A 14,790-nucleotide genomic window follows, 5' to 3' on the forward strand; every position below is an offset into this window, starting at 1 on the left:
TATATGATTTTTATTCTATATATTTTATTTTTTGTCTCAAAATATTTTTTCAAAGAATTAAGATACAAATACTTAGTATGTTTATACTTAGATATGTAGAAAAACATTCTTTTAATTAACTAATTTATTTATTTTTATTGAAGTGTAATTGATTTACAATGTTGTGTTAGTTTCTAGTGTACAGCAAAGTGATTCAGTTATGCATATATGTATATATATTCTTTTTCAGATTCTTTTTCATTACAATATATTGTAATGAAATATATTACAGGTTATTACAATATATTGAATATAATTCCCTGTGCTATACAGTAGGACCTTGTTGTTTATCTGTTTTATATACAGTAGTGTGTATCTGTTAATCCCAAACTTCTAATTTATCCCTCTGCCCCCTTTCCCCTTTAGTAACTGTAAGTTTGTTTCCTACATCTGTGTCTGTTTCTGTTTTGTAAATTAGTTCATTTGTATCGTGTTTTAGAATATAAAAACCTTTTTTATTTTCAAAGAATCTATAAAATATCAAGAATGGTCTGTTTCACAAGCTCCCCATCACTGCTTATTTCACTATTAATTCTAAAACTGAGAACTTGATTTGAGAGCTGTTGTAAGCAGACAACCAGTGCCCACCGTCATGTGACTGCACATTAATTGGTACGATGCTTTTACTTCATATCTGGTAAAATGCTAAAGACTCCAGCTTGAGAAGGGATTTCTGTGTACTTCTTGTCCTCACATACAACATCCATTCTTCCTCGATGGAGTCAACTCTCATTTGTACGAGAATTTAAAATCCTCTTGAAGTGGTTATCTCTGGTATGTGGTCTGTGACAACTGGTCATGTTTTATTTTTATTAGTTTACTCCAACTCAACACTTCCTTCCAAATATTTCTGAGGCCTATAAAATATACAGATAGAAGGGAACATGTTCTTTTATTAAACACATTTTTTGTGAATCCTTTTGCTATTGTTCTGGGGGGGACAAGTCATAAACTATAAAGAATATGCTCTGTGGAATTTATACTGTCCTGACTATATTAGTTTACCTGCCACCAGGAATTGTGCACATTTAAAAATAAAATAAAATAAAATAAATCTACTGACAGAAGAGTTCCCTATTTTTCTTCTTCATAAGAGCTGTCAGAATAGTTTAAAATTATGCTGCAATTTTGCCTTTTTATTCTCACATCCCAAGCACTCCCAGAGACTGAAAGTCTCTTGTTCTCCAAGTTTAATTCTTCAACCTTTCATGTTGGTCATGTTAAACACTTTCTAAACTTCAGATGTTTAAAAAAATCATTTAAAATGCTAGGCAAGATTTGGCAAAAGTTTCTCCCAGAGAAACAGACCAAGAAAATTAAAGGAGCAGAAAAGTTACATTTGAATATATTTTGTGTCTTTGAGAAAAACAAACCTTCACCCAACTGGGCACTGAGACCTGAACTGTAGGTAGAAATGCAAGCTGACCTAGGAGTTGGAGTTCCTGCCCCAGAACTTACAGTTGGAGCCTGGGGACCATCTCTAACTAGTAGAGGTAGTTTATTGGTTTGCATAGTAAGTTAGATGCTTCCTCTCCTGTGTAATTTACAGGGCAGGTGTGAGGCTTACATTTTTAAAAGTATGAGAAATATTTGAAATTTAAAAAACCTCTGTTAGAACATGTTAATCTTACTGAGCGGGGATGCTGTTATCATTCCTTTATTAGTTTTAGATTGCATTTAAACAAGAAGCACAGGAGTATTTTTCCTGTTCACTGATTTTTTATATTTTTTAACATTGCCCAGAGGAAATGACTATGGTGACTGACCTGATGCCCCCAGATGGAAATGAGGCCAAGCTCTGCACTGGCAGCTTCGTGTCCTTTGGACGTGTCTCTCCACCACTGAGTCTCAGATTCCTCCTCTTGTAAAGCAAGGGATTGAATTACACTTTCTCTAAATTGCAAACGAGATGTAACAGTCATGTCCGTTGAAGGGTCTTTGACTCCTATCCATGGACGATACCACTCTCCCTTCAAATTGGTTGGTATTCAGCAGTAGAAAGTCTTACTAATAATCTAATAATCTCTTAGACTAAATTGAATGGGGAGCAATGGTGGAGAAGTAGAACAGCAACTAGTATTTATAGTTGTGGAACTCTGTGCTTTGCGCTTTACTCAGATTCTCTTACTCATCTTACAATGCAGGGGCAGGTATTACCATCTCTATTTAAAGAGGATAAAACTGACTCAAGTTGTTGGAGTACCCTGCTCAAGGGCACACAGATAAGGGACTCATAGAGACAGAATTAAACTCTGGTTCTCTTCTGTTCACAATTAAGCGTCTTCCCTTCCTATCATGTTCTAGCTGCTCCTTTCCTAACCTCTATTGTAGATTCCCATTATCTTGAGAATTTATCGCACAGATAATCATTTGATTGTTCTACTTGGATCCTTCAGAAAAACATTGTTTCTAGTTATCCTAACATTCTTGCAAGATAGATAATATATCCAATTTTGATAGGAAGAAACTGAGGTTCCACTAGATTAAGGAAATTGTCCTAAATCATGTAACAGATAAGTGGTGAGTCACAACTTGAACATAGATTCACCTGACTTGAAGACCTGTGTTCATCTACTGGGCCACACTGTCCTTCCCAAAGCCCACTTGCTCTGCCCATTGGCCAGCTGTCTTGTATCTTCCTCAAGCCTCCCTCAGCAATGGCATGGATGCTGGTGAAGATGCTCTGCTCTGGGATTAGACAACCTGGCTCCGCTCTGGTTCCCCATCTTTTGTACCAGAACAATAAGAGTACCTGTCACACAGAGTTTAAATGAGTTAAATCCATGTAAATCCTTATGACAGTGCCTGGCATGTATCGATCATCCAATAAATGATAATTATTGTTGTTGTCATTATTTTTTCTTACGGAGCAAGAAGCGGTAGTAATAGTATATATACATTTGGAGAGAGTTTGTGTTTTCATTCTATTCACTAAATAAGACTTGTAATAATTATTTTTACTATAAACATATTTAAATTTGGGTTTTTTTAAAATTTATTTATTTATTTTTGGCTGCGTTGGGTCTTCGTTGGTGCATGTGGGCTTTCTCTAGTTGCGGCGAGCGGGGGCTGCTCTTCGTGCAGTGCGCGGGCTTCTCATTGCGGTGGCTTCTCCTGTTGTGGAGCATGGGCTCTAGGCGTGCAGGCTTCAGTAGTTGTGGTACGTGGGCTCAGTAGTTGTGGCTTGCGGGCTCTAGAGCGCAGGCTCAGTAGTTGTGGTGCACAGGCTTAGTTGCTCCATGGCATATGGAATCTTCCCGGACCAGGGCTAAAACCCATGTCCCTTGCATTGGCAGGCGGATTCTTAACCACTGCACCACCAGGGAAGCCCTAAATTTTGTTCTTTTTATAATTTTATGCATTTCAAATTCAATTATGTCTCCAATTTGAGTTACCTTCACTGATACCATTAAACATTAAATATATTTTGCAAACAAATGTGCACCTTTGTACAATATTCTTCACCTTAAAACATTCATTTTGTCAAAAATGACATTAAGTTTTAATATCTTCAGTAGTTGATATTTAATATATGCACATCGTATGTAAGATTATTTCTGTGGAATATTTATGACACTTTTCACCTGTTCTATGTGAACCTCATTGGAGACCTGAAAGTCAAACTTGCCATCTATTTCTACAAGATTTGTGTAAACATAACAATGTATATTAGGTTACACTCATTCTGCATTCTTTTTATTGAAATATCACAAATTCAACTCTAAATATCACTATTTCTACACCTATGCAGAGGTTTCCTAGATTCATCAGGCAAAAATAATCAAATGGTCTTCTGCATTCCTGTAATGTGCTCTGCTTATGATGATTCTAGCAGGAGTTGTGATAGATTATGCTGTATTTTGTCAGTTCTAAAATGCCATTGATTGATTGATTGACTTTCACATTTTCACATCTCTGAACTCGGGATGTGTCTTTTAATCAATGTCATCTTATAGTTGCTGTCAATTAAAACATCAGTGATGATGTCCGTGTCATGGCCTGTGCATGCACAAGCAACAAAAGCAACACCATCAGAATTTAGAAGAAACTTCCAGAAGCAAAATGTGGAAATGTTTTTAACCCCTAGCATCAAATTAATTGTAGAGAGGAGAGGAGGAAGGTGACAAATCAGAAGTTTTGGGCAACATTCAAAGGAGTGAATATTACAAACCTAGCTGAATGGCTTTTAGTTCTTCATGAATTATTTTAAGAAGCTCAGCAACAACAATGAATGCTTATGTTGAGCAGAGAGGATAATATTGATTGGATAAACCCAGGAGGCACCCCTCTGAGTTGAAAAGGGATTCAAAAGAATCAAAGTTCAAATGTGAAGACATTTTAAGAATAGTTAACCAGTTTAATTTGGAATGTCTTAAAAGGCTCTTTCAAGAAGAATAAGTAAGAATTCTACATAATAAGTGCAATGTGTCACGGTTGCTTTGACAGTATTTTATATGTGTTAGTAGCACATAACATAATGGCATATGTTATGATCAATAATATCTTAGCATCACTGAAATAAGGTATTTGCATGTCTACTGCTGCATAAGAAAGTGAGCGCCTCCAGATCAAGCGCCATGTGTTACTCATCCTTTTTGTTCTTCCTGCCAAGTACAACACTTGGCACAGGGAGAAGGTACTAAGTACATATATGAATAAATAAATGAAAGATCTGGTTCTGTGTGTACAGCTTATCTCCCACAATGGAGGCATAGACTCCTTGATTGATTCTTTGTTTTTTCTTTTGTAATTGAAGTATAGTTGATTTACAATATCCTGTTAGTTTCCAGTGTACAGCAGAATGATTCGTATATATGTATATGAATATATATATAATATATATATCCTTTTTCAGATTCTTTTCCCTGATAGGTTACTACAAAGTATTAAGTATAGTTCCCTGTGCTTTACAATAGAACAGGAACTTATTGGGTTCCTAGAGTGTCAGGTGTTAAAAATATAGGAAAAAAATATAGTTCCTGCCCTCAAAGAGTTCATGGACTAGTGAATAGTCGCAGGCACAGAAAGATACATAAGCCTGTTCCATGGGAGAAATGTGTTCAAGATTCAGTGACAGAATACAACATGGTGAAATAAAGTTAGCAGGGTATGTTAGGGAAGTTCTCCTAGAAGAGGAGCTTAAGATGAGACTTGACTGAGGAGAATGAATTTTCAAGGTGAGTGAAGTAGGGTGGCCCTTCTAGGTACATAGAGCAATATCCACAGAGCAAAGGGAACAGGGAACTGACAGGAGCCCAATATGACAAAGAAACAAGTACATGTGTACAGGAAGTTAGAAGTAGTGAACATGTAGCTGGAGAAAATCCAGGAGCTAGCGTGTGAAGACTTATACCATGATAAATCTGATAATTTTACAATTCATAAAAATATTCCACAAATGATATAAAGCAAAATCTTGCACAAAAGTGACTCTCTATTAATCATGGAAAGATGATGGACTAATACATGATATGAGTGGCCAGTGTGGACAAAGGAGCTAGAGAGACATTCTCCTGGGAAGGTTGATGGAACAGACGAGAAGGGCAGGAAAACAAACTACTGACTATATAGCTAATAGACAATAGTGCATTGTGCATTTCCCCAGAGACCATTTCAATTTATTTGTTTATCCTCTTGTTATTTTCAGTAATTTAATATCATTGCTCATCTCCAAGATATGGGAGTTTGACCCTAGAGAGAACAGGTAATTTATTTTTGAATTTGAATAGAAGATTAAGAAAGGGGGTTAGTGATGTTGACATTTGCATGCTGATAGATGTCTCAGCAAATGGAGGAGAAGTTCATTACTGAAACGTGACCCTTGAAAGTGTCATACTGACAATGCCAGAGAAAATCACTGCTGTGTGGGCCATGAGTCGGGCAATCAAATTAGGTTAGTTCGATGCCAGCAGAAGTCAAGATCCTTCCACATCTCTTTTAGTTCATTCTCTCTAAGTTATTTCCTCTGGACTTCATCATAGATTCTGTTATTTACATATTGATCTCCTCATTAGAAAACAAGCCCTCTGAACCGTGCTTCGGTTGTTAATCGTTGCCATATTTCTCCTCAGTGTCATCCAAATAGATGGCGTTAAGATAATAACTTTGGAAATTATTTAGGTTTGTTCATATTCCTTGCAGTTTTACCATTTGATTATTATTTTTAAAAATTTATTTTATTGATGAATAGTTGATTTACAGTCTTGTGTTAATTTCTGCTGTACAGGAAAGTGATTCAGATATATATATATATGTGTGTGTGTATATATATATGTGTGTGTGTGTATATATATATATATATATATATATATATATATATACTTTTATAATATATATTCTTTTTCATAGTTTTACCATTTTAAATTCCCTAACTATAAACTCCCAGATCTGATACATGATTATTGTGCCTGGTGTGGTTATTTTACCTGATTCTTATTCTAAAGACATTTTTAAGCTACTTTAAGTGTCTGTCATGATTAAGTATAATTTCAAGTATATGCTATGATCTTAATGGTTTTTGGTGAGGCACACATATGTTTACAGTGTTCTGTATAGTTTCTTCTGTGTCTGACAAAGGTTGCTTATGGATCAATAGTCCTTGTTTCCTTTTATTATTTTTCTGGTCACACTGGGAGTCTACATTTTTCAGCTTCTCTAAGAGTTAGGTGTTTTGTCAACAAAGGACTATAGGTATACACGACTTCCAGGATTGACCCATAAATGTCTCCCTTTTGCACTTTGAAGCAAAGAGCAGAGTGACCTTAGAAGCCAGGTGCTGAAGAGATGTCCCCAGCGTGTCACGTGGGTCAGAGCACTAGTGAGCACACCTGCTGACCAGGGATACACATGTTGGACCGTTATGTGCGAGAATCATACTTGTAGTACCTTAAACCACTGAGACATTGGCTGACTTGTTAGAGGAGAAAAGGTCCTGACCCCACCTCTTCAAAAGCATGTTAGGAGATCCTGACTGAAAAAACAAAGATACCCAGAAGAATAATAACGAAACTTGCAAGGAAGGAAGACCAGTCAATCAGAGGAGAAGTTAGGAGTTTCATTCGCGAGTCCACAGACTCAAGGCAAGCCTGATGCCTATGTCTGGCTACGTGCAGAGTTGTGTAGGACGAGGACACATGGTTCTAGGGCTCCTGGAAAGCAAATTCTCCTCTGCATGGGTGGCTGACTCAGAGTTCAAGCACAGAGATGTGCAGCAGGATGCAGTTACAGTAAAAAAAAAAAAAAAAAAAAAATTCCAGATTGAGCCCAGGGAAGATGGATTGTTTAAAAGTAACTCAGAGAACAAAGTTCCCAGTTTACCTGGCTGGAGCTTACGATGGAATTCAGATCCAGTGAGGGGGTGGAGTAAAATCTGAAATTCAAAGGGTGGCCTGACCAGGCCACATTGGCTGGAATGAGGAAGAGAGAGGTCAGGATGCTGCACATGGAGGTCCTCAGGGCTGTTAGCTTTGTGCACTGGCCTTGGGAAGGCGGTGGAGACCATGTCCAGACCTCACCATTCACATCCTTACCATGGAGCTCTTACTGGCTACAGACTGGGAAGAGCAGAGTGGACAAGTGTTGGACTTTGGAACCTCAAATGCCCAAGTCAAGCCAGGCGGGGACTGACATTTTCAAAGCACACAGGTGGAATTTTACCAATTCAACTATGAACTATCCACTGCTTTGCTATTGATGGACCTTATATTATTTGTGAGACACCAGTAAGTGAATCTTACAAAGATGTCTTGTCTTATAAGATGTATTTGAAAATACTCAAAACCATCACATAGTAAGGCCATACAGGGGGCCGTTCTGTTAATCACAGATTACAAGGTAATTATTTTTAGAACATTGGCAATAATTAGAGCAAAGGGAGAGAAACGGGTGATAAAGTGAAAGTCAGAGCCAAAGTAAAGGTTTGGAAACACAGTGTCAGGGCTGTTAAATGAAGCTGAGACAAAGGAGACTAACGTTTAAACAAGCTTTCTGTTTGTTAGAAGTGAAGGGGCAACATAGGTAAGTCATATCCTCATGTGAGGGGGGAGGGAGACTGACGCAACCCCTTCTGAATAGCTATAAGTTTTCTCCTTGACATTACTGAACTGAGTGCTGTAACATGGTACATGCATCCCTAAATAGCCTTGTCTTCTGAAAAAAATAATAACAGAACAATAGGGCAAATAGAATTTTGAACAAACTACTTAAAACGAAGATACCTTTATGAACAATACAGCATGACACCAATACAATATCAACAGTGGCACAGTAAAAAAAAAAATTAAACTGTACAAAATGAAAAAAAAATGCTAGAAAATATCTTAAAATTTTCCATTAAAATAAAGGTTAATGCTCTCAATGCCAGAAGGGCGTAAACAAGTTTGAAGCTGCTAGATTATAGAGACAAGGATAAAACACACACAGATTAAGGAGAACTATGTGGAAAGAACTTGCAAGATGGGATAGGACTTGTGTCCAAACTGAGCCATGACAAAAAAAAAAAAAAAAAAATGAGGTGAATAAACATCATGTATAATAATCCATTCCTCTATGGTTTGTGTTCAGCTGCCTTTGTGTATGTTGCATTTAGCTGCTCTAAATTGGAGCATAATAATATTAATGGAAAAAATTGTGAATAAATCAGCTTGACTTCTAGACTTTATTGGTGTCAATATTCTATATACTAATTGGATATGAGCCAATTTGCATTACGGACACATGCATTGGAGCAGAAACAGACTTCAAGCCCATTAATAAATGCTTTCCTATTGCAAGTATCCAACTTTTTACAGTTTCAGATATTAGCCCATGTGTGTGCGCATGCATATACACACACGCACATGAAATGTTTTAATAAGTTGAAATCTACAAGATACAACTAGGTGTGAGAGTAGTCGAGGCTTACGGAATAGCACATGTGATCACATGAGACCTGGGGCATAGTTGACTCTACTGAGAGTGTAAATTACAATGAGGGACGTAACAGAATGTAAAATGGAAAGAATTAAGTCCAGAAGAAGTTGGTATAGGTGCATTCTATGGACAAAATCTTGGGAAATTTCTGCAAAATGAAGTATTGCGACGGTCCCAGTGATCTTGAAAGCCAATTCTGGTGGCAGAGTAGATAAAAGAACAGTCAGGTGGCTACTGCCATTGTTCAGAGATGAAGTTATGGTGAGTGTGAACCAGACGAGTCTCAGTAGAGACTGAAACTTAATAACAGTCAGAAGAGATATTGTAGAAACTAGAAATTACAATTAGGTTGTAGTCCTTTGGGTTTTCCTGCTCTATTCATGATGACATACAAATTCTATGTTTACAAGCAGAAGCTGGCTGGAGAAAGGAAGGAAAAACAGATCCACTGTGCTGATATGTTTAAACAGGAACAACAAACTCCTAGGAAATGCTCTACATTCAGAGCTCAGGTGCAGTTTCCTCCATTATTAACACCATAAACCTAGAATGTAAACTATTGATATGCAGAAGGTTCTTAAGTTTCTCCGGAATGTTCTGTGAAGTTAGCAGCCATTGATGATCATTGCCTAGATCCATTGTGGCCCACTGCAGGGTTGAAAACTGGTGATATGCTATCATCTATTCTTCACTATCAGCTGTAATACTTCCATAAATAAGAAATTTTCTGTAATCAATTATTCAGTTACCCTGCTGGCAAAGGCATTACTTATGTTTTATACTTTTTAAAATAACAAGTTACTTGTTTAGCATGCTTCTAGCATGCTTATAAGGTGACCAATTTTTTTTTCCTTTTTACACTAAATATGGAATGATCTATATTAAAACACCATGTTTTCTATTTCATTTTGTTTGTTCCTCACTGCTTTCTTTTTTGGTTGGGGGTTGACAGGAAGTTTCTTTGAATTGGTCCTAAGTCCTTTTGACATGACCTTCCTACTCTGATAGCTTCTGGAATGATGGGACGTTGTAGGTTTATCCTGTCACAAACAGGGGTCCTGGTCCCATTAAGAGGGAAATGATATTTTAGAGTCTGAAATCTAAGCAATAGTAGACCAACTCCATTTAAAAAATAAGTAATTGAAAACTTCATTCAAGTTGATATTCTAGCTCTGTTGCTGAGTTTCCTGACTAAGACAAATTTATTTTAAGGATCTTATTTTTTTTAATTTATTTATTTTATTTATTTATTTTTGGCTGCACTGGGTCTTCGTTGCTGTGCGCAGGGTTTCTCTAGTTGTGCTGAGTGGCGGTTGCTCTTCGCCGTGGTGTGCAGGCTTCTCATTGCAGTGGCTTCTCTTGTTGCGGAGCATGGGTTCTAGGCACACGGGCCCAGTAGTTGTGGCATGAGGACTCAGTAGTTGTGGCTTGGGGGTTCTAGAGCACAGGCTCAGTAGTTATGGTGCACGTGCCCAGGTGCTCTGTGGCATGTGGGATCCTACCAGACCAGGGCTCCAACCCGTGTCTCCAACCCCTGCCTGCATTGGCAGGCAGATTCCCAACCACTGCGCCACCAGGGAAGTCCCTATTTTCAGGATCTTTTATTTGATCAAGATGCAAGAGTAATTTATAAGACATTACTTCTTGGATGGAAAAGTGAATTGTGTTTTGGAAATATGCCTGAAAGAGAGAAAGACAAATCCTGTATGTTATCACTTATATGTGGAATCTTAAAAACAAACAAACAAAAAACAAAGATTACAGAACAGAAACAGAGTTACAGACACAAATAACAAACAGTTGGCTGCCAGAGGGAAAGAGAGTAGGGGGAGGCAAGAAATAGGTGATGGAGATTAAGAGGTACAAACTCCCAGCTGCAAAATAAGTTTGGTGAGTTATAAGTGTGAAATGTACAGTGTGAGGCACATAATCAATAACTATGTAATATCTTTGTATGATGACATATTGTAACTAGATTTATTGTGGTGTTCGTTTTTAAACGTATAGAAACATCAAATCACTATGTTGTGTACCAGGAACTAACATAATATTGTAGGTCAACTACACTTCAAAAACAAACAAACAAACAAACAAACATAGAAAAAGAGATCAGCAGCTCAGTGCTTTGTGACCACCTAGAGGGGTGGGATAGGGAGGGTGGGAGGGAGGTACAAGAGGGAGGGGATATGGGGATATATGTATACGTATAGCTGATTCACTTTGTTATACAGCAGAAACTAACAAAACAATGTAAAGCAATTATACTTCAGTAAAGATATTAAAAAAAAAAAAAAAAAAAGAAAAGAAAAAGAGGTCAGATTTGTGGTAACCAGAGGTGGAGGGTTGGGGAACTGAATGAAAGCAGTCAAAAGGTACAAACTCCCAGGTATAAGATAAGTAAGTACAAAGGATGTAATGTACAACATTATAAATATAATTAAAACTGCTGTATGTTATATTTGAAAGTTGTTAAGAAAGTAAATCCTAAGATTTCTCATCATAAGGAAAAATTTTTTTCTTTAATTTTGTATCTATATGAGATGAGTGTTCACTGTACTTAGTGTGATAATAATTTCATAATGTATGTAAGTCAAGTTATTATGCTATACACCTTAAACTTATACAGTACTGTATGTCGATTTTATCTCAATAAAACTGGAAGAAAAATTCAATTTGGGTTTGGGGACTAATGTTGAATTTGGATTCTGGAAGATTTAGGTAATACTAAAATTGTCAGATTCTGCGAATAAAATACCTTAGATACAAAGAAAAAAAGTATTATTTAAAAGCTAAAAAACTTGTTGGTAGCACATTCAACTTGTAACTGGTAAATTATCTGGGTAAAAGAGTCTCTGGGGAAAAAGCATACACATGCTGGGTCAAAATGTTGTAGAATGGGCTGTATGGAGTCATTCTTTTTGAATTTGCTGTTAATGGTAAAGCAGATGATAATAAAATACTGATATGCCTATAGTTCAAAATTCACTGAAGTAAGAAATCGTCAAGTTTCTTTTAAATTGTACAAATGCAATGCAGATAGATTTTTGTGAAATTACATGTGTGTTCTGTTATGAAACCAAATTATAAATATGGACATGTGAATACATAATTATGCTCTCTTGTTATGGAGAAGAGTACTTTAACATGGAACTGGTTATTCCTCCAGGTATTTTCAGAGTAATTTCCAGGTGATGAAACAGTGTAATAATAAACAAAAGTGAAAATTAACCTCAAATAACGCCCTCCAGAAGAAGCAATTCAAGGTCTTTCCTAACTAAGGTGCACGGCCAGAGGTTATCATACACAAATAATGGACAGTAACTAATTAGATTTTTCCAAAGTAAGTATTTTTCTGAGCTGGCCTGGTAGATAGGCATGTTTTATGCTTGAGGCGTGCACAGAATAGGCTTAAAATCAAGCTGATGGATTGTTACATTGAGAGACTGCAGATGGCCGCAGGATATGAATGTGAAACTTTAAGATAAGGAAGAAAAATTGGGGAATGTTTAAAATTCAATTATCATGAACTCAGAATCTCACTGTTTACCCCTTTTCTAAAACGGCATAATACGACTTTTTAACATCACCAAATTTGCATGTAACTCAGCACTAAAAGGGAAAACCCACACAAGAGTGTCAGACCATCAATAATTCAAAGTGTGCTTTCTATTGGGTAGAAATTTTCATTTTATTGCAATCCCTAAACACATATTGAGAGAAGTGACTGTATTCTAGTTTTGCTCCCTGGAGCCTGACAGTGTTCTCAAAAAGAATTCAAGATTAAAATTGTCTAGTTACACTGGTCAAAAGACAAAAATTCTTCCCCCAACCTAACTCACTCTAACATTCCTTTAAAATAAAATTGAAATGAATACGTTTCCCCTTCTCTTCCATTACCAGTTGTAAAGACTGTGCCATCAGAACAAAAGGCATTTTAGATGAGTGGGCAGAGAAGAGCTCAGATTCTGCTTTAACAGTGCACTGCCTTAACAGTCCTAGTGACTCACATCTTATTATGAGTAAACGGGCAGGAAGCAGGCATCCCTATGTAGAGTAATAGGCGCACAATGTGAAATCAGAACTGTAACATTTGATTTCCATCTTTGCTTCTTACTGGACAATATTTCCGAGAAACTTTCTTAACTTCTTTGGGCCGGTTTCCACATCTGTAAAAAATGTACATCAAGGGACTTCCCTGGTGGCGCAGTGGTTGGGAGTCTGCCTGCCAATGCAGGGGGCACGGGTTCGAGCCCTGGTCCGGGAGGATCCCACATGCCGCGGAGTGGCTGAGCCCGTGCGCCACGGCTGCTGAGCCTGAGCTCTAGAGCCCGTGAGCCACAAGTAGAAAAAGCCTGCACACAGCGACAAAGACCCAACACAGCCAAATATAAATAAAATAAATTTATAAAAAAAAATGTGCATCAAAATAACCACCACGTAGAATTTTGATGGGTTTTGATATTGGGCTGAACCTAATGGCTAGCAATGTAATTTATAAAATTATTCCCTTAGCTCTTCTTTCTTCATCCTTCTAAGGATTCATAAGAAGCATACATCTCCTTTAAAAACATTTCCCTGACCATTAATAACAATACTAATAGTAGTTATTATTCTTTGAGCACTTATTCTGTGACTGTTCTAAGGGTTTTGCATGGATCACCTCACTCTATGTGGAAGGTTCTGTTATTACCTTCACTTTTTTTTAATAAATTTATTATTTTATTTATTTAATTTTGGCTACGTTGGGTCTTCGTTGCTGTGCGCGGGCTTTCTCTAGTTGCGGTGAGCGGGGGCTGCTGTTCATTGCAGTGCGTGGGCTTCTCATTGCAGTGGCCTCTCTTGTTGCAGAGCACGGGCTCTAGGCATGTGGACTCCGTAGTTGTGGCTCGCAGGCTCTAGAGCTCGCGAGCCAGAGAAGTCTTTGGAAAGGATGTAGCAGTTGAGTTTGATCTTAAAGGATAGTTAAAGTTTGGACTGTAAAGAAAAAGTATCTTGGACACTGGAAGAAGACAGAGAAACATGAAATTAGATTAAGCATTTTGAGAATGGCAAGTTCTATGGATGATGAACCGAGGAATTTGAACTATTTTCTAATCTCCAGGGTACCACCGAGGTGATTTAAGCAAGTGACTGCTGTAGACTAATTATGGAAAGAATGTGCTGATAGCCAATTAGAAGATACATTTAAAGGGAGAACCACTGGAAGTGACTCCGTTGGTATAAAGCAGAGATCATGCATAGTCTAAGAAACACAGATATTGAAATATACTCAAGGTAAAGATAAGCATGGCAGGAGAACACTCACCAAACTTTAAAATTTTCTAGAGTTCTAGGTCCTTGATAAGCATTTGAATCAGAATCTATTTAAATGATGTATATTTCCCTGTAATTCTATATTATGTGATGCTCCCTGGTCCACCAATCAAAGAATGATTATTAAGTTCCTTTTCTTTGTCAGATGTTTGAAAATATGGCATACCCCAAGGGTTTGTTATCTAGATGGAAAGAAGGTGCATGAACAAAACATAATCAAAGCTAAGAAGCAATATTTGGATAAGGACTAAATCCTATTTTCTAGTGTTTTTTCAGAGACCCAAGAAAGCACTGTGAACTAGAGCTGTTGTGGTGGGCATCCTGAAGGAGATGAGATCAAACAGAACCTTGAAAACTAGGTAGAATCCAGCAGAACAGAATTTGTAATCTAGTGTTATACTCTATGAGATTTTGTTTCTCTTTTTATAAAGAAGATAATATTTACCATTCTTACGATACCTACCACATAGCATTCCTCCACAGCTAAAAATTAAATCTGCTAATTTATATACAAAGTGTTTTAAAAAC

Source organism: Stenella coeruleoalba (genome assembly GCF_951394435.1).
Source record: "Stenella coeruleoalba genome assembly, chromosome: 13".
Classification (NCBI taxonomy): Eukaryota; Metazoa; Chordata; class Mammalia; order Artiodactyla; family Delphinidae; genus Stenella; species Stenella coeruleoalba.